The sequence below is a fragment of the Mesoplodon mirus genome (genome assembly GCF_964341445.2).
Source record: "Mesoplodon mirus genome assembly, chromosome: 17".
Taxonomy (NCBI): Eukaryota; Metazoa; Chordata; class Mammalia; order Artiodactyla; family Ziphiidae; genus Mesoplodon; species Mesoplodon mirus.
Window position 1 is genome coordinate 44,572,055 of NC_138993.1, and position 26,920 is coordinate 44,598,974.

Below are 26,920 nucleotides of genomic sequence, written 5' to 3' on the forward strand. Positions count from 1 at the left end.
ATATTTATGATTTATAGAAAGCTGACTATAAAAATTATGAGATGCATATGACTGATGTAATTAGACCATGAAAATGAATGAAATCTTCTGACATATTAGGCAGTAACTCATTTAAATGAGATGCCTAATTTGTTAGCTTCCAGGGTCAGATCAATTTTAGATAAGTAATTTATATTACTGAATTATATTCCAATTTATGCAGACAAAAATATTAAGCACTGTACGGTCTGTTGAGAGACTTCCAAAAAAGCATGGATTTTAGTGCTGAGAAGGTTAAGTGTATAAATGTTTAATGACTTAAACCAACAAGCAAAGATTTTTAAATGCAGTAAAAATAAATGATAGAGTTCAAAGTGTTGACAATTGCTAATTTATGAACTATTAAACTTTACCAGCTGGTCTAGGTACTGCAGGTATAGTCTTCTAATGAAGGAAGTCTTTTGCAAGCCAATAATATTGTTGTAATTTACTTCTAATAATGTATTTTAATAGAATTTGCACTAAGAATTTGAAATGCCTTTTTCATTGGTAATGACTGGAGTGTTGGTTTATAACTGAACTACAGTGATCTATTTATAACCACTTAAACACTCACTGAGTCTTGAGGATGTATATGGATGGTATTTACACAAAATAAAGATATTCCAAGTGAGAATGATTTGTCACTTAGTCAAGACACTGTCTCAAGGTGCACACAGCACAGAGCATATTTCTCTCATTGTTCATCAAGACAGAGGCTAGAATCTAATTTGGTATGCAGTACGTTTCTCAGTTGTAATAAAGGTATTTTGCAGCCTATGAAACAAAGAAACAATTGCAAATAGCTGCAAATTAGACCATCAGGAAGTCTAACAGCAAGAAAAATAATAGTCTGAGTCTATGATAAGAACTGCTGATCATACAATTTATTTCTCAGTCCCACATAGATGAGGGTGAAGAGCCCATTGTCATCCTTTGGTTGGAACAATAAACATTTACAAATGTGTAAATGTGCTGCCCTTTGAGACATCTAAATTTCACATTTTTAATGTAAAAATATATCTTACGATGTTAATGGAGTGTACATCTCTTTGGGGGGAAATACATGAATTAAGCATTCCCTGGGTCTTTTAAACCACCCTAATATGTATAAGGGTCCATAACCATGTGTATTAGTTTCTGATATTATCTGGAACCAGTTCAACTGAACTTTTGGTTCATATCCTTACTCTCTCTTTCTCTTTCTTTGGGACAGACATTTTATCTTTCTTAATATGCACAGTTTTTTTTTTTTTTCTAAATGTCAAACCCTTCCATATATAGGCAGGAAACAGTACAGTTTACAAAGAACAGGCCACCCAAGGGCAGAATGCTACTGAATCACCAAGGCCCAAGTCCAGAATACTTGCTTCCTAAGAAAGCTGTACTTAGGGGCATTTCATTTCTGTATCTTTTAACAAAAGTGAGGTATTTGAGATTTCAAAGAACCACAGTAATCCAGAGAAAATGTTATGGGGTTGGTATATGAGAATGTTGAACTCTTTTTAAAAGAAAGGTTTTTTTTGTTTGTTTTGTTTTGTCTTCTTTTGCTTTAGATTTGGGTAAGTAGGATGGTCGGAAGAGTGAGGTTAAAGTTTTAAAAAAACAAAAATCAACAGTTGCTGAACATTTTTAACAGGTACCATGAAAAGTATGTTTTAGCTCTCAGACATATGGCAATATTGACACCAATAAGCGCCAAGGTGGTTTCTGACTCTGAGGTTGGTCTTTAGAGATATTTTGGTTTCTCTTTGTTTTATGTTTTTATAGAGTCTCACAGACAGACTCTACGAAACAGGGACATATCCATACAAAAACGTACCGAGGATTTTTGAAAGAAATAAATTGCAGAATGATATTGGATATTAGTTTTACAATAGAAATTAGTTTCTACCCATGTCAAACTGAGTTTTAATGTCCTATGATTTAAATTCCTTTATGTGTAATCATCTTTTAATTACTTGTAAAAGCATCAAATAGGAGCAGGAGATCAAATACCTACGACTTTATTTATTTCAAATATTGTTCTAAGCTTTTGAAATACTCTGGCTTATAACTACTAAATTTGACGTTTCCAATTTCAGAAGTTACTGTTTCACAGTAAATTCCAAAAAGGAAATAAATGCCTGAATAGTACTTATTGTCTGTAGGAAGTATCAGCTCTAATAGCAGGATTATATTGAAAACAAATTCTAATTTTACACAGAAAGAGGCCAATAAATAAAAAGCTGCAAAATGTGTATTTATGGGGATCGTGATCTGTCAACCACTGCAAATGATCTTGAAAACCCTAAACATAATCAAACAATGCAAGCACTATTGGATTTCTGTCAAGAGCATAAAATACTTAAAGAAAAATAATAGAGGATCATGGGAAGTTGAAGAGAAGTATGTAAGCACATTTGGCAGATCTTAGATTAACAACATTAAAGTTCTATCTGTACAAGCATAAACTAGTCAACACTATCTATAGCAAATATAATAGTCATTTTCCAGGACATCTAAATAAGAATAAGCAACAAGGACACATTTTCCCTTAGGAAAGTTATAAGTAGAAGTAAATATTTCAAGGCAAAGAATAAAGGCTGTTTAGTCTGCCAAATGCATTTTTGTTCCTGTATTTCATTTTTTATTATGCTACCTAATAATTAAGTTGTGGGTTATCTAAAAAAAAATAATTAAGTTGTGGGTTATCTTTCCTGGGACAACTCAGACTAATAACTTTTTAGATGTATTTAACATATTCAAAAGAACACCATTCCTTTTTACAATGACAGAGAATCGGCTTCAATTTTTAAATTTGTTGCTTAACTTATGACTGCAAAATATTTAATGCTAAATTTGGTAGTATTGATATAGCTATTTATAACCTGTATGCAAAAAAGAGATTAATGAATTGTGTTTATTTGATCAGGGAGGGGTATTGTTTACAGATGAGTGTGAATGTACATATATTTGTTCAGAGTGTGAATGAGAAATATAGGAGAGAAATCAAGAATCTGATTAAGCAAAAGAGGCTGATGGACTTTTTGATGTGAATTGCTATTTTCCAAAAATTTCTAATAAAATTTACTATGGACAGCTGCCCCATATGAGTGTATTTGGTGGGGAGAGGGGTGAGGGAATCAAGAAGTAAGGATATCTCTAAGTCTGATGGCTTTGTAAAGTGTAATATTGAGTAGGCTGAATTACATTTCCTAAATTTTATTGTCTTGTATGTTTCCAGTTAGGGAGGGCCACCGGGAAGATTCTTGGGGGAATTGGAAGGCACAAGGAAAGCAACAGCTATTTTTCAGCTCATATACGATGTCACTGATCTGCTGACTCACATTGCTGATATGAGGCAACAGCTCTGTACCTGCTTTACCTTCCCCGGGATCCTCCTTTGGCTCCTCTGACTCCTGGGCCACATATGTGTGTTCAGGTTTGTGATGAAGCATCCTGGATTCTGCAAAACACCCTCATCCCAAATCAGAGGCAATAAGAACAGAAAAGGTGTCAGTTCATCCTATAGGAATCCAGCTTGCTCTTGAATGTTTCAACCTACCTTGATCTTCTCCACTTTACCTCTATCTTCCCTAAATGACTGCATGCCTTGTGGATATCAAACTCCAGCACTGGATGTAGAAACAACAGACTTACAGAGACTGGTTACCCAGCTCACATGATTCCATGATTGTATATGGTCACTACCCTGTAACAAATCTATCTATCTACCTATCTATCATCCATCTATCTATCTTTCTATGTACCTATATATCCATCTATCTACACACAGACACACACAGATATAAGGTTCTGCTTCTCTGGTTGAATGTTGACTGATGCAATGACTAATAATTTTGGTCAATATCATGACAGAGATGAAAAACAAGCCATAGGATATAGAAAAGCTAATGAGAATTTATTAGATGTGAAAAATCAGAGCCCACGGCAGCTAGGAGAAAGTTTAGTCCACAGAAATCCACAGGGTGTTTTCAGGGTTGTAAGACAGTTTTGCCTAGATATTAGCACGCTGTACCCAGACAGAAATATGAGTTACATTCCTCACTGCAAAAGTTCTTTAAAATTTTCTCCTGCCTTTGCCTTGTTTGTTTAAAATCCTACTTCAACAGAACTTTCTAAAAGAGCTTTTTAAAAATGCAAGTCTGATGTCAATCACGCATAAAATGATTCCCTTTTCCAATGGGATATAGTTCAAGCACATTCCTCATTTGTTTAAGAAATAAACATTATTTCAACATCGTTTAGGGACCAGGAAATCTGCCAGGCTTTGGGGATAGCCAGACAAGTATCTTAATCTCTTGGATGTTGCCTTATTATTTTGAGGATTATATTCCTTCATAGAGGAAAAAAAAAACCTTAAAATTATGGTTTCATACTTGTCTTTTCCTATGAAATATTTTAATAATCATCATCTTTCTCAAGAGAAAAATTCCTTTCTTTTGCTTTATTTCAAACGTAGTTAAGGTAAACCTTTTTGTTATCTTAATATTTTTTAAAAGCCTCTTGTTATTCTATTCTTTTCTGTCTTTCTAACGTTTCCTATTAATAAAAGTCAGCTTCTGTTCTGATTCTTGGTTCTCTATGCTGTCATTTGTGGGTGTCTAAAGTCTAAGGACAAATACAATTAAAAATAAGATGCTTTACTTCTCCCTGTTGAAAATGGGAGAAGAGATTTTCCTCCCCTTCTTTTTCTCAGAGCATTTACCTTAGAAAACATATAAGTAATTATGTTTTCTCATCTCTTTGAAATGTATACAAATACTTTCAAAACTAGATTGGCCTTCCCTCAGCTGGCCACTTGTTAGCTTTCTAAACCAGGAATTTCTCAAGAACCTGAGAGTACTCTCTTTGAAATGGAGAGATCAAGGGAGAGAGCACGGGGATCTCCCAGTGTCCGTATGTGGAAAGAAACCTCATTAAGAGATGAGAAGTGGTTTTGGGTTCCTCCAGATAAAGTCAATTAGCCAGCATAGATCGTCACCCTAATTACCAGGTAAAGTTAGGATAAACAATGCGTGATAAATGATGTTGTCAGAGTCCTCTTACTTGAGGACTAGTCATAATTTATCTTGAGAACATGTATGTAATGGGTTGTATATGCTTGGCTATCTAAAAGGGTGAGGATTCCTTCTGTTTTTGCACCCTCTTAGCAGATTGTCCATGATGTGTATCACATTCAGGTTTAATGTTGACTCAACAACAGTTTTCTTTCTCTACCACCTTTGTGGAGAGATTTTCCAGACAAGAAGACCTTTTTTTTTTAATACTATTTTCCCACAAAACTCATGACTGCTTTCTTGGGGATATATTTATTCATTTTTTTTCCTTAAGAATAGAAATTTTTCCTCTTAAAATGAAATTTTATATTTCACCTTAAATGATCTTTATAATGAGCTTAGGGCTATTTTTTTTCCTGAAAATGTTAAAGTATATTTTTTCTAAAGTATATATGTGTGTGTACACACACACACACACACACACACACACACACACACATATATATATATATATATATATATGTTCATAATATCGTTCTTTTACTTTTAAGAAGAGTGAGATGTTTTGTTTTTGCCTTAACCCTATATTAGATTTAGGGAAGCTTCTCTATTACTGTTTCATGTAGATGTTTTTGTTTTTGTTTTTAATTGAGGCATGACTGACATGTAAAAACCTGTACATATTTAATGTACACAACAAAATGAGTCTGGACATAAACATACCCACCATTAAGTCCATAAACATGTTCATCACCTCCCATAGTTTCTTCACACGCCCTTTATTATTATTTGTGTGTGTGTGTGTTGTAACGTAACAGGGAAGAGCTAAATTGGACTCCATGTTCAATCTGTTTCTTTGACTTTAATCTTCACTTTCTGTTGCTTTTGTTATTATAATCATACATAATGGCCTGCCTCAGGGAACCCTGTCCCTCTGCCTGAAGGTTAAACTAAAGTGCCTCTGTTCATCTCACAGGGAGACAATCTGACGCTGTCCACCTGTGGATGACTGCAAGAAAGAAGAAATTAACACATTCCCTCACCGAGGCTGGCCATTCCAGGGGATATTTTCAAAACTTATGGCCTTTTTAATTTTACTTCCTCATCTCCTCCTCCTCTCTGTGCTGTAAAAGAAACTGGCATCCAAACCCCGAGATAATGGTTTTTCGGAGACACTAGTCTGCCATCTTCTCTGTCTGGCAGCTTTCCAAACAAAGTCGTCTTCCTTGCCTCAACACCTCGTCTCCGACTCATTGACCTGCTGTGCAGCGAGCAGAGTGAGCTTGGACTCGGTAACAGTAGGAATACTTAACATAGTACCTCCTCTTTTAGCACATTTTAAGTACACAATACAGTATTGTAGGCTATAGGCATTATTCTGTAGAGTAGATCTTCAGAATGTGTTTATCTTATATAACTGAAACTTTGTACACTTTGACCATCACCTCACCGTTTTCCCCTTCCCACAGCTCCTGGCAACCATGAACTCTGCTTCTATGAGTTTGACTATTTTAGATTAGTGGCATAAATGAGATCATAGGATATGTGTTCTTCTATGTATGAGAGTTCACATCATAATATGTCAGGTCCATCCATGTTGTCACAAAGGGCAGAATTTCCTTATTTTTTAAAACTCAATAATGTTCCATGGTATGTATATATCATATTTTCTTTATTCTTTATTCATTGATGGAGTTTTAGGTTTTCTATGTCTTGGCTATTGTGAATAACTGCAGTGAACATGGGTGTACACATATCTCTTTGAGATCCTGATGTCAAATCCTTTGGAAAAATACTCAGAAGTGGAATTTCTGGATCATATGGTAGTTCTGCTTTTTTTTTTTTTTTTAAGGAACCTCCATACTGCTTTCCCTAGCGCCTGTACCAATTTACATTTCCAACAATAGCATACCAAAGTTGCCTTTTCTCCATATCCTTTCCATTTGTTTTTTTTAAAAACAATAGCCATCTTCACAGGTGTTTGTATTTTATATCTCACTGTTATTTTGATTTGCAATTTCCTGATGATTAGTGATGTTTAGCACATTTTCATTTACTTGTTGGCTGCTTGTATGTCTCCTTTAGAAAAATGTCTATTCAGATCCTTTGTTCATTTTGGTGGGAGTTATTTGAATTTTTTTCTTGGTATTGTACTGTATTTTTTAAAATATTTTGGATATTAATCTTTTATCTTATATATGGTTTGCAAATGTTTGTTTCCCATTCTGCAGTTGTCTTTTCATTTTGTTGATAGTTTCCTTTGCTGTGCAGAAGCTCTTAGTTGAATATAACCTTGTTTATTTTTTGCTTTTGTTACCTGTGTTTTTGGTTTCATATCCAAAAATTCATGGCCAAGACTAATGCCAAGGAGATTCCCCCCTATGTTTTCTTCTAGAAGTTTTATGATTTCAGGTCTTACCTTTAGGTCTTTAACGAATTTTGAGTTGATTTTTGGTGTAAGATAAGTGTCTAGTTTTATTTTTGTGTGTGTGGTTATCCAGTTTTCCCAGCACCATTTATTGAAGAGTATATCCTTGTACCATTTTGTATCGTTGGCACACTTGTGGAAGATTAGTTGGCCATATATTCCTGGGTTTATTTCTGGGGTCTGTATTTTCTTTCTTTGTTCTTTGGGTCTGTTTTTATACCAGTACAATACTGTATTGATTAATATAATTTTGTAATATAATTTAAAATCAGGAAGTTGATGCCTCTAGATTTATTTTTTGTGCTCAAGATTTCTTTGGCTATTCAGTTTCTTTTTGTTTCCATATGAATTTTAGGAATTTATTTTTTTTATCTTCTGTGAAAAGAGACATTGGAATTGTGATAGGATTCCACTGAATCTGTCAATCACTTTGGATGCTATGGATATTTTCACTATATTAATTATTCTAGTCCATGAACACAGAATATCTTTCCATTTATTTGTGTATTCTTTAAGGGAAACATCAGTCATTTGCATGTCTGGTCAAAAAGTCTTACCTCAGGGTGATAGCTTTTATGTTTGTGAAAAGTTGTTAGCTGGCTCAAACAAAAGCATAACTGTTGTGTAGGGTTCGGGGAAATTCAGGTGTTGAATTAAAGAAAATATTTGAAAATGGACTCTTAGGTTTCTTGTAAATCCAAAGAAGATACTTGAAGCTGATAATTAACAATATATTTACCAGTATTCATTGTTTTCTGTCAACCCTTTGGTTTTATAAATTCTCTTAGCTTAATTTTATGGAGTTATGATAGGAAAGTATTTTAAAGCTGTGTTAGTTACATTTCAGCATAAACACACAAACTCTCTAATTCTTGATAAAGAACAGAACAAAGAGAGCTATTATGATAAGCATAACTTATATTCAAAATTGAATAACCAATTAACCAATTTATGTATAGTCAGGTTAGAACATGTGTTAATGTGAGAAAATTAAAAGATTTAATTTTCATAGAAGACTATTAGCTTTGTTTTATTTTACTTTATGGACTGGAACACAGGCAACCAATTCATAAATACATAACATTAATTTAAAATGTTAGTGTGTGAAGAAATGGCTAGAACTTCATAAGTTCATAGTCCATAATTAGTTATAAAAAAGAAAATATGTCAAATTATGAACCTTATTGCTAAACATTTGCTAATGTGAACTTTATCTTCCAAGTTGTGATGAACATGTGAGAGGTATAGAATTAGAAAACATTGTTTTACAATTACATTAATTCCTAATTTTTTTTCCCAGAGTTGTTTTTTTGTTTTGTTTTGTTTTGTTTTTTGTGGTATGCAGGTCTCTCACTTTTGTGGCCTCTCCCATTGTGGAGCACAGGCTCCAGACGCACAGGCTCAGCAGCCATGGCTCACGGGCCCAGCCGCTCCATGGCATGTGGGATCCTCCCAGACCGGGGAATGAACCCATGTCCCCTGCATCAGCAGGTGGACTCTCAACCACTGCCCCACCAGGGAAACCCCTCCCAGAGTCTTTTTAAGTTAATGAAGTTAAAATTTTGGGGCTGGATGATTTAAAGACAGACTTTAAAATGTTGGGAATTTTACTGGAATTGGGCAAGATTTATCACATAATAGCTTTGGATGAGGAGGAAAGTTGTAAGGCAGGAATTTTGAAGCCAGTCTTGATGACCTGGAACTTTATTAGTTTAGCTCTAATGAAGAAGCTGTGGTCTTGATAAGGAAACAAGTTTGAATGGTTTATAAGTTATCTTACTGGAACAAGTGTTTCCTGAAGAAAAATAGTTATTTTTTTGCTTGGTCTCATATGTTGCAGGATTATATGCTTGATTTAAGTTAAAAGAAAAAAAGGTAATTTAGAAAAAAGTATGTGAGAATATAAGATGTCAACATTTACACAACATTTTATACTGAATGTTTTTCTCCTTGAGTTATAGAAAAAGGAAGGACTCGGGACTTCCCTGGTGGCGCAGTGGTTGAGAGTCCGCCTGCAGATGCAGGGGACACGGGTTTGTGCCCCAGTCCGGGAGGATCCCACATGCCACGGAGCAGCTAGGCCCCATAAGCCATGGCCACTGAGCCTGTGCATCCGGAGCCTGCGCTCCGCAAGGGGAGAGGCCACAACAATGAGAGGCCCGCGTAACGCAAAAAAAAAGAAAAGAAAAAAGAAAAAGGAAGGACTATCAAGGAAATCACTTCCAATTTTGTAGACTGTTGGCTTAAATGTTTCTTTCAATACATATTGTAAGTAGATAAATAAGAAACATACATGAAAGAGAATCTCATTGAGTTTCAATATCACTACCTAGCATAAAGTAAAGTGGCAAGAATTTCATTCCAGTTAGGCTCTGTAGGTGCAGACAACAGTCCAGTGTAATCACTATAAACTACAGGATTTCTTACAGTGTATTATTTTTCCTAAAAAAATTCTAGAAAGACAGATAAGTAAGGTTTGATGTTATATCGTTAGTAATGAGGGTGGCCCAACAAGTCTTTAGGGAAAATTTGTATGAATTAGAAAAATATTTCCCTCTGAGAAGAAACAATTCTGTGAAAAAGTAGCTAAGAAACAATTCTGTGAAAAAGTAGCTTGGCAAGAACATACAGCCTGAGTCATACATAGCCTGAAACTTACACAGCAATGCAGCAACCCTGGAATGACCTAAACAAGAAAATATCCAGTTGTAACTGGGATTTTTCTAGTGGAAACCTTACTATGTTAATGCCTATTACTTGAGGCCTAAAGTATCAGAGACAGAAAAACAAATTATTTGTTACAGCTGTCCTAAGAGAAACAAACACTTGTATGACATCTTCACATGTACAGCCACCACACTACATTACTCGCTTCTGCCTTCCAAGTCTCACGTGGATACATCTGCTTGGTTTAACTGACATCACATGGTGAGTCTTTCATGTGAAAGAATCTGGATAATTTTGTTTTGAGAGTTCGGCCACAATGGTAAAGGAGCACTAAGGAGAAGGGGATTGGAGTAGGTACTAAGTGAGCTAATTTGCAGAATCCAACATGGCTTTTATCCAGAAACCATCCATCGAGAGTCTGCTATAGTTCAATTGTTGTGTTAGGGATATAATTGCAAAACTCACAGTCTAGTCTATTATACAAAAAAAAAAAAAAAAAAAAAAAAGCTTAAGAAGGGGAGCTTATCTGAGTTATTTAACTAAATGTTTAAATTTTACAAAATAATTATCACAATGTTTAAAGAAATGTTATAGGCATTCATTTTTCTCACACATAATAATGGTAAATATTTTAAGAAATTCATCAGAATTTTACAAATGACTCATGATTGTATGTACAAATTTTATCTCCCCCTTTTCCAAAAATTTCTCTCCTTACTTATTACTTATTTCAGGAAATATCTTACTTCTAGAGGACTCCATCTCTTGATGTGAAAATATAGTTAAGCATAATTTAAATTTTTAAATGAGATTTAACAATATAGATATCAACATTTCCTTATTCTAATCTTGTACTCCTATATCTCTTTGAGTCAAATCTTAGATTATCACTTATTTATTCTATCATTTTACTTATATATAATCCATGAAATTACAGAGGAAACTTTAAAATACCTTGAATTTTAGAAATGCTTTAATTTATGCAAGATTTCAACTACCTTAAAAATTTCATATGAGTAGTCACATAAGTACTAATAGCAAAAAGTTACAAATTAAGATCTTATTTTTTTCAGTATTCTCTCTTTATAATCAAAATCTCTCAGTTAATGACCTGTTTTGAAAGATATGCATTAGAAACCTACTGATAATAAACAACACCTGGGAAAACAGTGTTTTACTTTTCAGTAATTTTTTTTTCTATAACTTAAAGAAAACTGTTGTGCTTGAGGGTAGAAGTTAGAAGGTAAATCAAACAACTATAGTCCTAAATAAAAAAATTCTAAAATATTATAAACTTCTTATATAATTTTTAAAAATAATATTTAAAAGTATAACTTCAAGTGATTTGTTATAATTTTTAAAAATCATGCACTACTTTTTCAAGTTATCATCCAGTCTCTAAATGTGCACAGACTATGCAGGACTAAGAAAAAGGATTTGAGCCTTAAACTTTTTTGAAAATATATTGATCTCAGACATAATATCTGTCATTGAATTCAGATTACCTTACATTTTCCAATTTCTTCATGCTACTTCTGTCTCTTTCCTTCCTTTACATCTAGCTCAAAATAATCTGATATGTTCCACTTTGAAATGATGGTCATTAAAATGTTTCTGAAAAGGTCTACAATAAAACACATAAATTTCTTAGTCTAATACCAGTGTTATGTTAATGTGAATGTGTTCACAACAAGTTAAAAATACAAATATAATTTGAAAATTATGACCCTTTTTCTGACTACCCTAATCACATTGTTTCATAATTTTTAAAAATTATAAGCATATATTTTTAAAATACATATACAAACACAAGGGGAACTTTATGTTTTTATTTTCAACATTAGATTATTTGGGCCTCAGCTTTCTTCTTGTAAAAAGGGTAATCAAAATATCATGGGAGGGGCTTCCTTGGTGGCACAGTGGTTAAGAATCCACCTGCCAATGCAGGGTACACAGGTTTGAGCCCTGTTCCAGGAAGATCCCACATGCTGCAGAGCACCTAAGCCCATGTGCCACAACTACTGAGCCTTGCTCTAGAGCCCGCAAGCCAAAGCTATTAAAGCCCATGCACCTAGAGCCCATGCTCCATAACAAGAGAAGCCACCGCAATGAGAAGTCCACACACTGCAACAAAGAGTAGCCTCTGCTTGTCACAAGTAGAGAAAGCCTGCACTCAGCAACGAATACCCAACACAGCCATTAAAAAATATATATATTTATATATATATATATAAAAAATATATATATATCCTGGGAATACAAAAATCAACAGTCTATACTGGGAGGTGTCATTGTATCCTAGTGGTTAGGAAGATAGTCTTGGGAGTTAAGCAATTATCAATTAAATTGATACTTTGCAGAATTTCTTTATAACCTCTTTTTTCTTTCACTACATATTCCTTCCTAGTCAAAATTGATGTTCTCATTTTGGTTTTAGAACAGTAACTTAGAAAACATATATATCCAATTTCACAATCAATGAGCATTATTTTTCAAATATTAAAGTGGAAAGTTAATCTTAATTTTGACTAACAACAAGACAATTTTTCATTCAACCTGGGTGTATTCACTTCTTTGTTTTTTCTGCCCAAAGTTTCTGCCTTACTTTGTATTTAAAATTACAAATGTCCTCAAGGAATTTTCTTTCTGAGAATTGGTATATTGGAAGACATTTATTTAACTCTCTCACAAAATAATGGATTTAACAAAACTCATAAAACTGTAGCTAACATCTTAAAATAAATATATTTTAAAATGCTTTAGAGAAACATCAGGGGGAACAAAAAGTAAGAGATCCATAAAGATAGAGCAACATAAAGTACTCAGAAATTTAATGGGACAGATAATAAAGCATATATAATCATAATAGTTTAATATGACAGTAATGGCATTTTAACTTATTCTTTCTAAAATTCTGTCACTAGGGAATTAATTAATGGTGTTTAGTAATGGATTATATTATATATCTTGCATTGCTGAGATCATTCCATCTATGCCATTCTATGCACTAATTTTCCTTTTACATAGTCTTGCTATTAAATCTCTTGATAAATATTGTTTTCAATACTTTATTTCATATAAATCACATAATTTACTTAAGTATTCTCATTTTGTTAAACTGTAGTCTTATTCTATTTGATGGATTCCAGAAAATGCTACATTTATATAATTTTAGCTTGATATTATATCCTTACATTGTACTTGTTATCAGTAGCTATATGAGCCAGTTTATGAACATTTTTAAAGGTATTAGTTCATAGTGTCAAAATACTTTTAAAAAACATTGTGGCAGGTTTTCATTTGAATTAGCAATATAAATGAGCATCTCATTCAGAGAATATTCTCATCAGCATCATCTAAAATCTTCTTTCAAAATAATTAGTGAATAAATAACATTATTGTTGACTTTTGTTTGCTAATATGATTGAAATATATGCTTGTACATTTATTAACCATTTGCCTTTATTCCTTCAATTATCTCTTGTCTTTAAAAAAATTAACAAATTAATTGATGAGCTCTAGTAGCTTTCTGGTAGCCTCCCTAGGATTTACTATGTATGGTATCATGACATCTGTAAAAAGTGACAGTTTTACTTCTTCTTTTCCAATCTGAATTTCTTTTCTTTCTTTTCTCCTCTGATTGCTGTGGCTAGGCCTTCCAAAACTATGTTGGATAAAACTGGCAAGAGTGGATATACTTGTCTTGTTCCTGATCTTAGAGGAAACACTTTCAGCTTTTCATCACTATGATGTTAAGATGTGGTATATTTATACAATGAAATATTACTCAGCCATAAAAAAGTGATATAATGCCATTTGCAGCAACATGGATGGACCTAGAGATTATCATGCTAAGTGAGGTAAACCAGACAGAGAAAGACAAATATCATATAATATCACTTATATGTGCAAAAAAAAAAAAAAGATACAAATGAACTTACATACAAAACAGAAATAGACCCACAGACATAAAAAACTAACTTATGGTTACTAAAGGGGAAAGATTAGGAGTTTGGGATTAACATATACACACTACTAAATATAAAATAGATAACCAACAAGAACCTACTGTATAACACAGGGAACCATACTCAATATTTTGTAATAACCTAAAGGGAAAATAATCTGAAAAAGATAGACAAATACATATGTATATCTGAATCTCTTTGCTGTACAACTGACACTATCACAACATTGTAAATCAACTATACTTAAATTAAGAAAAAAAATAATTACCTTGCTGGTATTATTTATTTATTGTTTTTTGGGGGTTGTAGCTATCATTTACATACAAATATTTTTCCATCTTGAGTTTTACCTTTTATATATATATACAGTTTATTATTCACAAAAAACTCGTCAAAAATGTTTATGATAGCTAACTGATTAGTTTTCACTTCTCTATGCCTTCAGGAGTAATAGCTAATGAATATATGACAGTCTAAAATATCATTAGGCAACTGATGCATGTAATAAAAATAAGACATTAGAAAAGTAGTTTGGAGGTAATAGTATGTAATGTTGAAATACTTCAATAATATTCAAGAATTGAAAAGATTTCAAAATGTAAACCAAATAATGTTTAAAATCAAAGGCAAGATGTAAGAGTGAAACGTAAAGAGAAGGAATACTGTCTAGGGATTTGGGGATGCCAGAAACAACATGAAAGTGGTTTTTGTTTTGTTTTTTGGAGGGGCTCATATGTCTTAGACTTAGAACTGAAAAGCTGGCAACCTGGAAATGCCAACAGGCCCAGATAAAAATTCCCCAACAAAAGCTCTTTGTTCTAGCTGAAAGACCAGGAAACAGACAGCCTAGCAACACATAAAACTTAAGTAATAACTGCTCTAATTCAGTCAAACAGCACAGGAAAAAAACCTGTGTTCCACCCCCATCCACATCAGCAAGGGGTGAGTATGGAGCCTAGACTTCCACACTAATGAGGCTATAACAAAATTCTCCAAACTCCTGCAAGGGTGGTGTAAGATAAGGTCAAGTAGGGAGTGAGGAGTTTCATTCCTTCTGACTGGTGATGAGCCTCACCTCTGTGATACCAGTGGTCCACATGGGAAGCCAGACTTCGTCTCTTTTTGTCAGTAATGAGACACTTCTTCCCCTCTTTACTTGGGTTGTCAGAGGAAGACTAGTGGAAAGTCAGGACTCTCATCATCACCTGACATTAACAAATTTGCCTCCACCATAGGGACACATAGGGACCAGAAATCTCACTCCTGTTAGCAGTAAGAGCCTTCTTACCTTCGATGACAATGGAGGTCTAGTAAAGAACTTGAACTACTCTCTCCAACTGGAAGTAACATTCCTTTTCCCTTCCAGAGTGGTGTCAGAGGAATCTACTTAAAATAGAGGTTTTTTTCTTTTTAATTAATGAATTTATTTATTTATTTATTTATGGCTGCATTGTGTCTTCATTGCTGTGTGCAGGCTTTCTCTAGTTGCAGTGAGCACGGGCTACTCTTCATTGCAGTGTGCATGCTTCTCATTGCAGTGGCTTCTCTTGTGGAGCACGGCTCTAAGCACACGGGCTCCAGTAGCTGTGGCATGCAGGCTCAGTAGTTGTTGTGCACAGGCTTATTTGCTCCGCAGCATGTGGGATCTTCCCAGACCAGGGCTCAAACCCATGTCCCCTGCATTGGCACGTAGATTCTTAACCACCACGCCACCAGGGAAGTCCCAAAATAGAAGTTTAAATAAGATCCAGTCTCATAACAAAATACCCACAATATCTAGATTTCAATAGAAAATCACTCATCATACTAAGGACTGGGAAGATTCAAATTGAATAAAAAAAGATAATCTATGACATCTATCTATGTAATCTATGATGACAACTGATGCTATCACTAAATGATTGAAATATTAGATTTATCTGATAAAGATTTTAAGGTAGTAATGTTAAAACTGCTTCAATGAGCAATTAAGAACACACTTGAAACAAATGTAAAAATAGAAAGTCTCAGCAAAGAAAGAGAAGACATAAAGAAGAACCAAATGAAAAATTTAGAACTGAAAAATGCAATAACTGAAATTTTAAAAAATCATTGGATAGGCTCAAGGAGAACTGAGGAGACAGAAAAAAGGGATCGATATATTACAAGATAGAACAATAGACGTTACACAATCAAAATAGCAGAGTGAAAATAAACTCAAAAATGACAGAGACTCATGGGTCTGTGGAGCTAGAACAACATACCCAACATTTGTGTGATTGACATTCTAGGAGAAGAGGAAGAGGGAAGGGCTGAAGAAGTACTTGAAGAAATAATGGTTAAAACCTCCCCCAATTTGGCTAAATAAATAAACCTGCCAATTCAAGAAGCTGAGCTAAATCGAAACAGGATAATCTGAAAGAAATCCATGATAAGATATATATTTAAACTTCTGAAAATGAAAAAAAACAAAAACATTTTGAAAGCTACCAGGGAAAATCATCATCTTATCTATGAAGGGAAATACAATTAAAATGATAGTCAATTTCTCATCAGAAACCACTGGGGATAGAGGAAACAACACAATACATTTCAAGTTCTGGTTAAAACAATATTTTTTTAAAAAAACACCTTTCAACCTAGACTTTTATAGACAGTAAAAATATTCTTCAGTTATACAGGGGAAATCAAGACTTTCTCAAATGAAGGAAATTTTTCAATTGCAAATCTATCCCAAAGGACTCCCCTGGTGGTACGGTGGTTAAGAATCTGCCAATGCAGGGGAAATGGGTTCGACCTCTGGTCTGGGAAGATCTTACATGCCATGGAGCAACTAAGCCCTTGTGCCACAACTACTGAGCCTGTGCTCTAGAGCCCACAAGCCACAACTACTGAGCCCATGTGCCACAACTACTGAAGCCCACGCACCTAGAGCCCTTGATCTGCAACAAGAGAAGTCACCACAATGAGAAGCCCATGCACTGCAATGAAGAGTAGCCCCCGCTCATTGCAACTAGAGAAAGCCCGCCCACAGCAGTGAAGACCCAATGCAGCCAAAAATAAATAAATAAATAAATAAATAAATAAATAAAAATTTTTTAAAAATCTATCCTAAAAAATGGCTAAATGAAGTCCTCCAATAAGTAAAGAAACAATAAGTCCCTTCTTGAAAATCAGATTTTCTAATTGTGATTTATCTTGAACTCTTACATATAAAATCTTCCCTTAGCCATTCACAAATACTGTACAATTTAATGTTCTAAGAGACACTTATTGAATGAAGTAAACAAGTAGGAGACATCAGAGACTCAGTGTTTCAAGGAAAGACAAGCTTCTTCCTTCCCCCTCTCATTTTTATGAGCAGTAACAGAAAACAACACATTTATGTATTGACATAATTTGAAGTACCTATACTCTGGAGCCTGGATCATCACATTTTTATATAAAGAGCAGTTATTAATTTATCTTTATATTTACAACATCATGAAATGAAAATGCATTTGTCTACTTTTGAATTTTTCATAAAAAAAGGCCTTACTGGTTTAATTTATTTGTACTGCATTTGCTTTTTAAATGATCAGATAAATTTTGTTATATGTTTTTTTATTTCTAGAAATCTGTTTACCTGTTTCTGTATATGTAACCATATTTTCTTCTGCTGGGGCAATAAATAAACATAAAGGTACTTTTTGGAAGCCCCTATAGCTTTAGAGAAGCAGATTTATATTACCATAAAAACCTCTGATATTGACTGAACCATTAAAATATTAATGATACATAAATGCAGTTACCTCATTGGACATATTTTCATGTCTAGTGCAATTCAGATTCAGTGGGTCTCTTATTAGTAGTAAATTGTTCAATTTGGGAGACATTTTAACTATTCCATTACATTAGGATCCCAATGTTGAATTAATTTACAAGTAAATGGTAAGTTTATCAAATTCCATAGGACTTAAGATTGCAGTCTCACAGTGTATGAAATGGAAGTATCTAAACAATGTGAAACTTAATACTTTGTGACAATAAGGACTTGAAAATTTTAGTAAATATTGCTTAGAATAAACATTCTAAATGTTTATAGTAAAATATAATCATTTATTTTTAATAACTGCCTAGAATTCTTTTTCCTGGGCCTCTATATTATTTGTTTTCTTTATAAAATAGGCACTTGATTATATACAATTTAAACATATTTAAATTGATGGCCATTTACTGACATAAAATCATTTTCTAATAGTGAGACCCTCATATTTTGAAGAAAACAGTTTTAAATAAAGTTTTTAAAATAATCATTTTTTTTTTCACACATAAACTGAAGTGACTTTTTTACAGGTAGACCAGCCTTAGGCAAACCTATGATTTAGTAAGAATTTGTCATGGCTTGTTCCAGGTAACCCACATCCAGCCTGTAGAATATCAAGTTATTCAATGACAGTAAGTACAGCATCCAACAGTAACTAATCACCACAGTAAGTCCTTCACATATGTTATATATTTAACCTCACAATTACGTGATACAAGAATTATAACAGTCCCATTTTACAGAAGAAAACTGACACTCAGATTAAGTAATTTACCTTATGGCATCTGTCTAAAAGTGAGAGAGCCAGTAACCTAACCAAGACTATATAAATGCAAATCCTGTCCTATAGTTTGGTAGTTCTATACTTTATTTCTGCAAATCCTATCTAAATTTCTAATTGCAAACTAACACACTAGGGGAGAAGGTTTAATTATATTGTAGTAAAAATGCTTCAAGACAAACATTCTACCAAGATGAATTGTTTAAAGACATATTTTTTTCTGGACTTGTTCTGCCCATTTCATTTCTTCTGATTACAATACTTTTTACCCCTTTACTTCTAAGTGAAGGTCTACCCAGTTTGAATTTTTGGTAGAGCCAATTTTTAAATGAAAAATAAATCTTCTTTCACTGGGCTCCTTGCCTGTAATTTAATATAGTGTCATGACACTGTGTCAATAATTATGCATTTATAAGTATGTTTTCCTAGGGTCCTGAAAAGTAGGGACTCTACTTTGTTTGTCATTGTGTCCTTAACATGAAGTATGTACCAGATAGATGGATGAGTGAAAGAACTGGATGAACCCCATAACCAGTGAGCCAAGCTATGGGAACTGTAAAGAGCAAATGGTGGTTTTGTACTTGGATAAAGAGGTTCTTTCATAGTGTCTATGATTAAAGGTTTAGGATGCAAAACCTTCATCTCTGGGATATCCTACTAACAACTGCTATGAGGTGAAACCAAAACTTGCAGAATCATCCAATGCAATGCTAGGAAAATATGTGCAAGAAATAATATCTGTCTTTGGAATCTCATAGCCTCCACTCTCCATCCCAGTGTGCTCTGTCTTGCGTAAGTGGTAAACTTCATTCTGTCCACATATTTACCATGTCAAATCCTCTTCTCAAGAAATGATCTAGGGCTTCCCTGGTGGCGCAGTGGTTGAGAATCTACCAGCCAATGCAGGGGACACGGGTTCGAGCCCTGGTCTGGGAAGATCCCACATGCCGCGGAGCAACTAGCCCCGTGAGCCACAACTACTGAGCCTGCACGTCTGGAGCCTGTGCTCCGCAACAAGAGAGGCCGCGATAGTGAGAGGCCTGCGCACTGCGATGAGGAGTGGCCCCCACTTGCCGCAACTAGAGAAAGCCCTCGCACAGAAACGGGGACCCAACACAGCAAAAATAAATAAATAAATAAATAAAATTTCAAAAAAAAAAGAAATGATCTAATCAGTTCACTTAATGGTGGAAATAAATGACTGATAGGACCTGATATTGCTATTTCCCTGAAGGGGTATTTGTATTTCACTAGGAAGGAAAAAAAAAAAAAAAACAGAAAAAAAAATACTTTGTGGAATTTCAGGCCTCAGAAAATTGAGTAAGAAGATGTTAGATGGTGTCAAAGTAACATTTCCAGTTCCCATGAAGTTACTCCATAATTAAGAAAGAGTCAATTTTACTTTTTGTTTAACTAGTTTTCCTTTTTCTAATGTTCCTGCCCTCATCTCAGGCTATTCATCATTCATGTCCACAGAAGAATCTAAATCTATTTTCAGAAAACCATTTGATAAAATTGCTTTAGAGCAGTAATCATCAACACTTGGTATGTGTCAGAATCATTTGAGTACTTCTATCTATCTATCTACTTATCTATCTATCATCTATCTATCTATCCATTCTGCCACCAGGCTATCAAAGTTTTGTGAGGACCAAATGACTAAAATACTATTGAAAACTGTCAACTCTAAAGCACTCTAGAAACACAGGTGATGCTGGTGATTGAAAAGATAACTAAATATTTTGATATTTTTGAAAAACATATGCCATATGCTTTAACTGTTGCTCATGTATAAAATAAATCAACAAATAAGTATAAGTGTACTATGTCTTCAGTTATGACCCATCAGCTAATTAGTAGAGTTTCTAATAGCAGAAGGAAAGACACTGAATGACATTTAATCAATGGAGAATTCTTTATAACAATAAATGTCTTTGAACTTCTGACCAAGTCAGTCATAATCCAGGGGACTAGCTATTAACAACTATTATGAAATTAATATTGAAAATTTCAGTTAAAAATTCATTAAAATTGATCCTGTGATGTATGTGTCCCTGTACAACAAAACATTATAATGTAACACTGCAAAAACAATGAAGCTGGTCAATATGAATGAGTCACTGTCAATGGTTTGGCAGACAAACAGAACAAAGTTAGAACATTGCTGTTTGTTACATAGTCAAGAACCATGCTAACAGATTTGTTTCTGCCATTATGACAAATTAATGGCAATCATTACAAACATAAGAGGATTACCATTCTGGCATGGAGGTTGAGATGTAATTTGGTACATTGCCAAGCAGATTAATGTACTGTTTGCCAAGTTTTGTACATTATTATGCCAACTGTGACACTTCTAATGTAAAGAAGTTCTTGACACAGGAAAGAAAAATAAACTCAATTCAGGAAAATCTTCAAGAAAATATTAATGTTCATTGAGTCTTGTGAATATCACTTAAAATTTGTTTCTTGCTGTCTTCAATAATTTTAAAAATATATATTAAATAGTAAAAGGTATGCATTAAAAACAAATTCGAGGGCTTCCCTGGTGGCGCAGTGGTTGAGAGTCCGCCTGCCGATGCAGGGGACACGGGTTCGTGCCCCGGTCCCGGAGGATCCCACATGCCGCGGAGCGGCTGGGCCCGCGAGCCATGGCCGCGGAGCCTGTGTGTCCGGAGCCTGTGCTCCGCAACGGGAGAGGCCACGGCAGTGAGAGGCCCGCGTACAGAAAAAAAAAAAAAAAAAAAAAAAAAAAACAAATTCGAGGGAATTCCCTGGCAGTACAGCAGTTAGGACTCCATGCTCCCAATGCAAGGGGAATGGGTTTGATCCCTGGTCGTGGAACTAAGATCCTGCATGCCGCATGACATGGCCAAAAAAAAAAAAAGAAAAAAAAAAGATTTGTATATTTCACTGCGTGTGAATTACATCTAAATTTAAAAAAAATAAAAAAAACAAATTCTAAGCTCTAGATGATGTGAACCTTATTAAAAGTTGTTGTTAACTGCAAAAGCTTTTAGGGATAACATTTCTTGAATTTATTTATATTTATTAAGATTAATTATTCCCATTTAAAGCCAAACTTTTTAAAAGATATCATGGAATGGAAGCCTTATTAAAGTGTCATCTCTGTAGCAGTAAAATGATGATGAGGAGGAGGATAAATTATTAAAGAAATATGGCACTAGGAGGTTAAAAAATTTCTTTGTTTTTAGGCCAAATGCAAAGATGTTGTTTGGCATATAAGCTAATGACACAAGCTAGCTGGCTTTGAGTCTGATTCAGTATCATCTTGTCAGCATTCTCCTCTCTAAGGAAGGAATAAATACGAACAAGTTATTTCCTTGCTCAAACGCTGTGTTGTCGTCAGATCTCCAAGGTCAAAGTAAAACAGACCGTTCATACAAAATTCTGAAGGACAAAAAAAAATTTGTAGTAGCTCATGGTGTGACACGAATGACAGGGAGTTCAACAGTAAAAGATAGTATTGGACTTTACAAACAAAATAAGGTTTTGCTGCATGCATAGTCTGGGTGATAATCAAGCTCCTCCAAATGAACTACGATAATGTATCTTTCTACTTCAATGAAATAAGAAAACTAATGGATCTTTCAAAAATTATTGTGTGAATGAAAATATGGCAGGAGAAGAAATATTACTTGATTTAGAAATATTCAGCATATGAATATCGGGAATGTAAACTAGTGAAGCCACTATGGAAAACAGTATGGAAGTTCCTTAAAAAACTAAAACTAAAGTTACCATATGATCCAGCGATCCCACTCTTGGTCATATATCTAGGGGAAACTCTAATTCAAAAAGATATATGCACCCCAATGTTCATAGCAGCACTATTTACAGTAGCCAAGACATGGAAGCAACCTAAGTGCCCATCGACAGATGAATGGATAAAGATGTAGTATATAGAGGTTTCTTTAGTTTTGCCTAATGTCCTTTTTTGTTGTTTCAGGGTCTCATCTAGAATATTGCATTACATTTAGTCATTTTGTCTTCTAAGCATCCTTTGGAATGTTGCCCTTTCTCAGACTTTCCTTGTTTTTGACAACCATGACTGTTTTTAAGGAATACTGGTCAAATATTTTGTAGATAATTCCTCTCTGTCTTATGTTTCATGCTTAGACTGGGGTTATGAGTTTGGGGGACAATAAGGCCAGAGAAGTAAAGTATCATTCTCATCACATCATATTAAGGATACATGCTCGTAACATGACTTACTTCAGTTGATGTTGACCTTGATCACCTGGCTGAGGTAGTGTTTGTCAGGTTTCTCCACTGTAAATTTACTCTTCTTCCCTTTTCTCATCTTATGATCTTTGGAAAGATATGCCTACATACAGCCTAAACTTCAGGAATAGAGAGGTATGCTCCACCTCCTTGAGAGCAAAGTAGATACACAACTGTTTTGCAACTCTTCTGCATGAGAGGTTTGTCTTTTCTTCCCTATATATTTATTCAATTATTTATTTGTATCAGTACAGACTCAAGGATATTTATTTTCTATTTTAGGTTATAACCTAATTCTACTTAATTTGTTTTGTTGCAAGATTGTTCCAGTTTTGGCCATTAGCAGTCCTTTGGTTGGTTTTTGTGACCCTTTGACATATTCCTATTATTGTGGTAACTTTTGTATTTGAGCACTTTCTTGCTTTCTGATCTTACAAGATGCTTAGGATCATTTTATATAGTCCCTGCCCCAGTCCTAGAATCAGTCATTTCAAAAGAGCTCCAGGTTCTTTCACTGGAGAATGGTGTTAGAAACCAAGATGTGGGTGAGTGGTTAAAGCATTATTTTTAATGTTTCTCAAGATTCAAGAGAGATATGAGATTTTAATATTGAATGTACTGATAATAAGATAAAGAGAGCAGATCATAGCCAGATTATGAAAGATCTTGAATGTTTGGCAAATGATATTGGACAGGATATAATGGTCTATAAAAATTCAGGATCTTTTTTAATGAAGCAGATAAGTGATATCATAGAAAAGCATAATGACTAGTAGAAAAAATAAATATTATGGATATATGTATAAGTCTAGATGCATAGATGCATATTTGTTACACCAGAACATTCAACATGGAAGTTTGTTATTCCTTGGATGAGGCTTATTGCCTGCCAAAGAGAATGACTGCTTGTACAACCCAATTTGTCAGTCTCAACTTATTCATGCACTCACTTTTTCATTCATTTATTCATTCATATTTTAAAGATCCATTTGTTTAACATTTATTTATTCATTCAACAGTATTCAAAGAGAACCTAGTTGTTGCTTAGAAATTAGATGTGAATTAAAACAAAACAAAACAAAAAATAAGTCCATACTCTTCAAAGCTTATATTGTAGTGAAAAGAGACAAAAACAAAAATATTTAAATGACACAAAATATGAAGTTGCATGAAATAAAAAGACAAGAAACAGACTGCAGATAGAAAATATGGTGGAAAATCAAATCATATTTTGCACCTTAAATTTTCATGTGTTATATATCAATAAGAACCCAATAAGATGGAAGAAATGCTTGTGGAAGGAACTCTTTTAGAGAAGATTGACAAGCCAGACTTCTCTGATCTCCTCTGCTCATTAGGTCTGAAGCAAAGACCTAATGAACAGAGGAGTCATGGTTCACAGCACAAGGGACAATTACTGCAAAGGCCTTGACGTGGATGTCTGTTGGTCAGTTTGAAGAGTGTGTTGGATTGGGAGGGCAAAAGCAAGAGCTATAAGATCCAAACCCAATTAGAAAGCAGATCTTTGAGAGCTCTGTTAACCTTTGGAAGAATGTTTCATTTGTTTTAAGTGTGATGGGAAGACACTGGAGAGATCTGGGTAGAGGAGCAACATGATCATATTTATATTTTTAGAGGACCACTCAGGTTCTTGGAAAAAGTTTCTAGAGATTGGAAGTGAGAGGGAAGCAGATAATCTATTTAGGAGGTTATTGCAGTAACCTAAGCAGTAGACGGTAAAGAGTTGGATTAGCATTTTAGTGGTAAAGGGAGTGAAAAGTACTCAGATGTACAATTTATAGTGAATATTTTAAGGTAGTGTGTAGTGGAAAGTAGAGCTTGCAGTAATTGTCAATGGTTTGGATAAGAAGTGAGAAAAAACGGGAGGCACATCATTTGTCCTGATTCTCTTCCCTAAAATGAGGAAGATTAGGCAAGGAGCAGGAGTTAAGAGTGGTATTTTCTAAGTGCCAGCAATTCTGCTAGACCCTGAACACAAAATGATTAACTAAGCACACAATAATATTATCAGGATGGAATTTACAATATAGAGAGGCATACGAGTATTTAACAATAGACAGATGAATAGGTAAAGACCAATAAAGATAAGAAGGAATAATTGGAGGAAGGGAGTTACATAATTTAAATCAGAAAGTCAGAGGATGTCTCTTTGAAGGAATCATTTTTTATCTCAGCCCTAGCCAGGTAAAGATGGAAGAAAGTTTAGGAATGAAGGCTGGGAGGCAACAAAGAGCATGACTAGAGAATGACAAGCATGGAGTATGAGGCTGAACTGCACTTTCAGTAGAATAAATAAAAAAAACTCGTTGCATGTGGTTTTGTAAGGGTACATTTAAGATTAAATGTGTGTATGAGCATGTGTGTTGAGTTGTAGATGCAATTGCAGCCTCAACTCTGTATTCTCTAAGACAATGAATCTTTAATTTTTTAAAAGGAACTTTTAACAGTCCCTTTAAAAATTAACTTATAGGGCTTCCCTGGTGGCACAGTGGTTGAGAGTCCGCCTGCCAATGCAGGTGACACAGATTCGGGACACGGATTTGTGCCCCGGTCCGGGAAGATCTCACATGCTGTGGAGCGGCTGGGCCCGTGAGCCATGGCCGCTGAGCCTCTGTGCCCAGAGCCTGTGCTGTGCAACGGGAGAGACCACAACAGTGAGAGGCCTGTGTACTGCAAAAATAATAATAATAATAATAATTTATGTACATTCCTTATTTAAAACGTACCATTTTTGGGGCTTCCCTGGTGGCGCAGTGGTTGAGAATCTGCCTGCTAATGCAGGGGACACGGGTTCGAGCCCTTGGCTGGAAGGATCCCACATGCTGCAGAGCAACTAGGCCCGTGAGCCACAACTACTGGGCCTGCGAGTCTGGAGCCTGTGCTCCACAACAAGAGAGGCCGCCGTAGTGAGAGGCCCATGCACCGCGATGAAAAGTGGCCCCCACTTGCCACAACTAGAGAAAGCCCTTGCACAGAAATGAAGACACAACACAGCAAAAATAAATAAATTAATTAATAAACTCCTACCCCCAACATCTTCTTAAAAAAAAAAAAAAGAAACTTACCATTTTTTTTCTTTCCTTTTTTATCCACTAGCTGGCTAATTGTATACCATAGTGAAATGATAAATTATAATTATGATGATCATTCTTGTGTTCTAGATACAAAAACCCAGCATGAAAGACTAAATAAATACTTTCATGTGGACTCCTCTAATCTGTCTTTACACAACCATTATGAACAAAAGTAGGCTTACCTAAAAGACAATAACTAAATGAAGGCTTATATATATTCTTGGTTGTGTGCATGTGCTTCTGAATTAGGTATATTTTACCATGAATAAAAGCTAATCCATTTAGCTGTTTTATGTATGTATTGTTATTACTTGTAATATCTTAAATCTAAAGATTTGGTAACATTTTATGATATGCTTTCTAAACAGTACATCTGCTTCTCCTGATTGCAACAGAATCAAATCTAGGCAGACAAAAGTGACCTGGATCCATTTTTAAAATCCTCTAGCAAATACATCTTTAAAATGGATGTGTAAGAAAAGTCATCCCTTATGTAAAACCTTTCAATTGCTGACATCTTACAGCCATTTTGCTCATTATACCTTAAGTTAAAGCTCTGCAAGACAACTCAAAGCATAGAAAAAGTGTCAGGCAAGTTCCTAATCACCCAAAATATTGCATTTGTGAGAGCCTGGACTGGACTATGAAGACACAAGTTTCAAGGTGTTGCTGAGACTGTAGCTGGGATTGTTCAGGAGTGAAGAGATAACCAAAACCCCTTCCTTTAAAGAAGAAAAAAGAAGAAATCTTTCTTTCTTATTGATTTCTCAAGAATCTTCTTATTTCACTCCACTCTTCACCTCAGATTATGCAAATTATGCCTTTTGCAGTTCGTATATAAGATCTGTTTTTCAGAAACAGAAGGCAGATTCTTGTTGCTATTCATGTTCCCACATAGGGATGAGATATTGCTACTCTGATGAATCTTGGT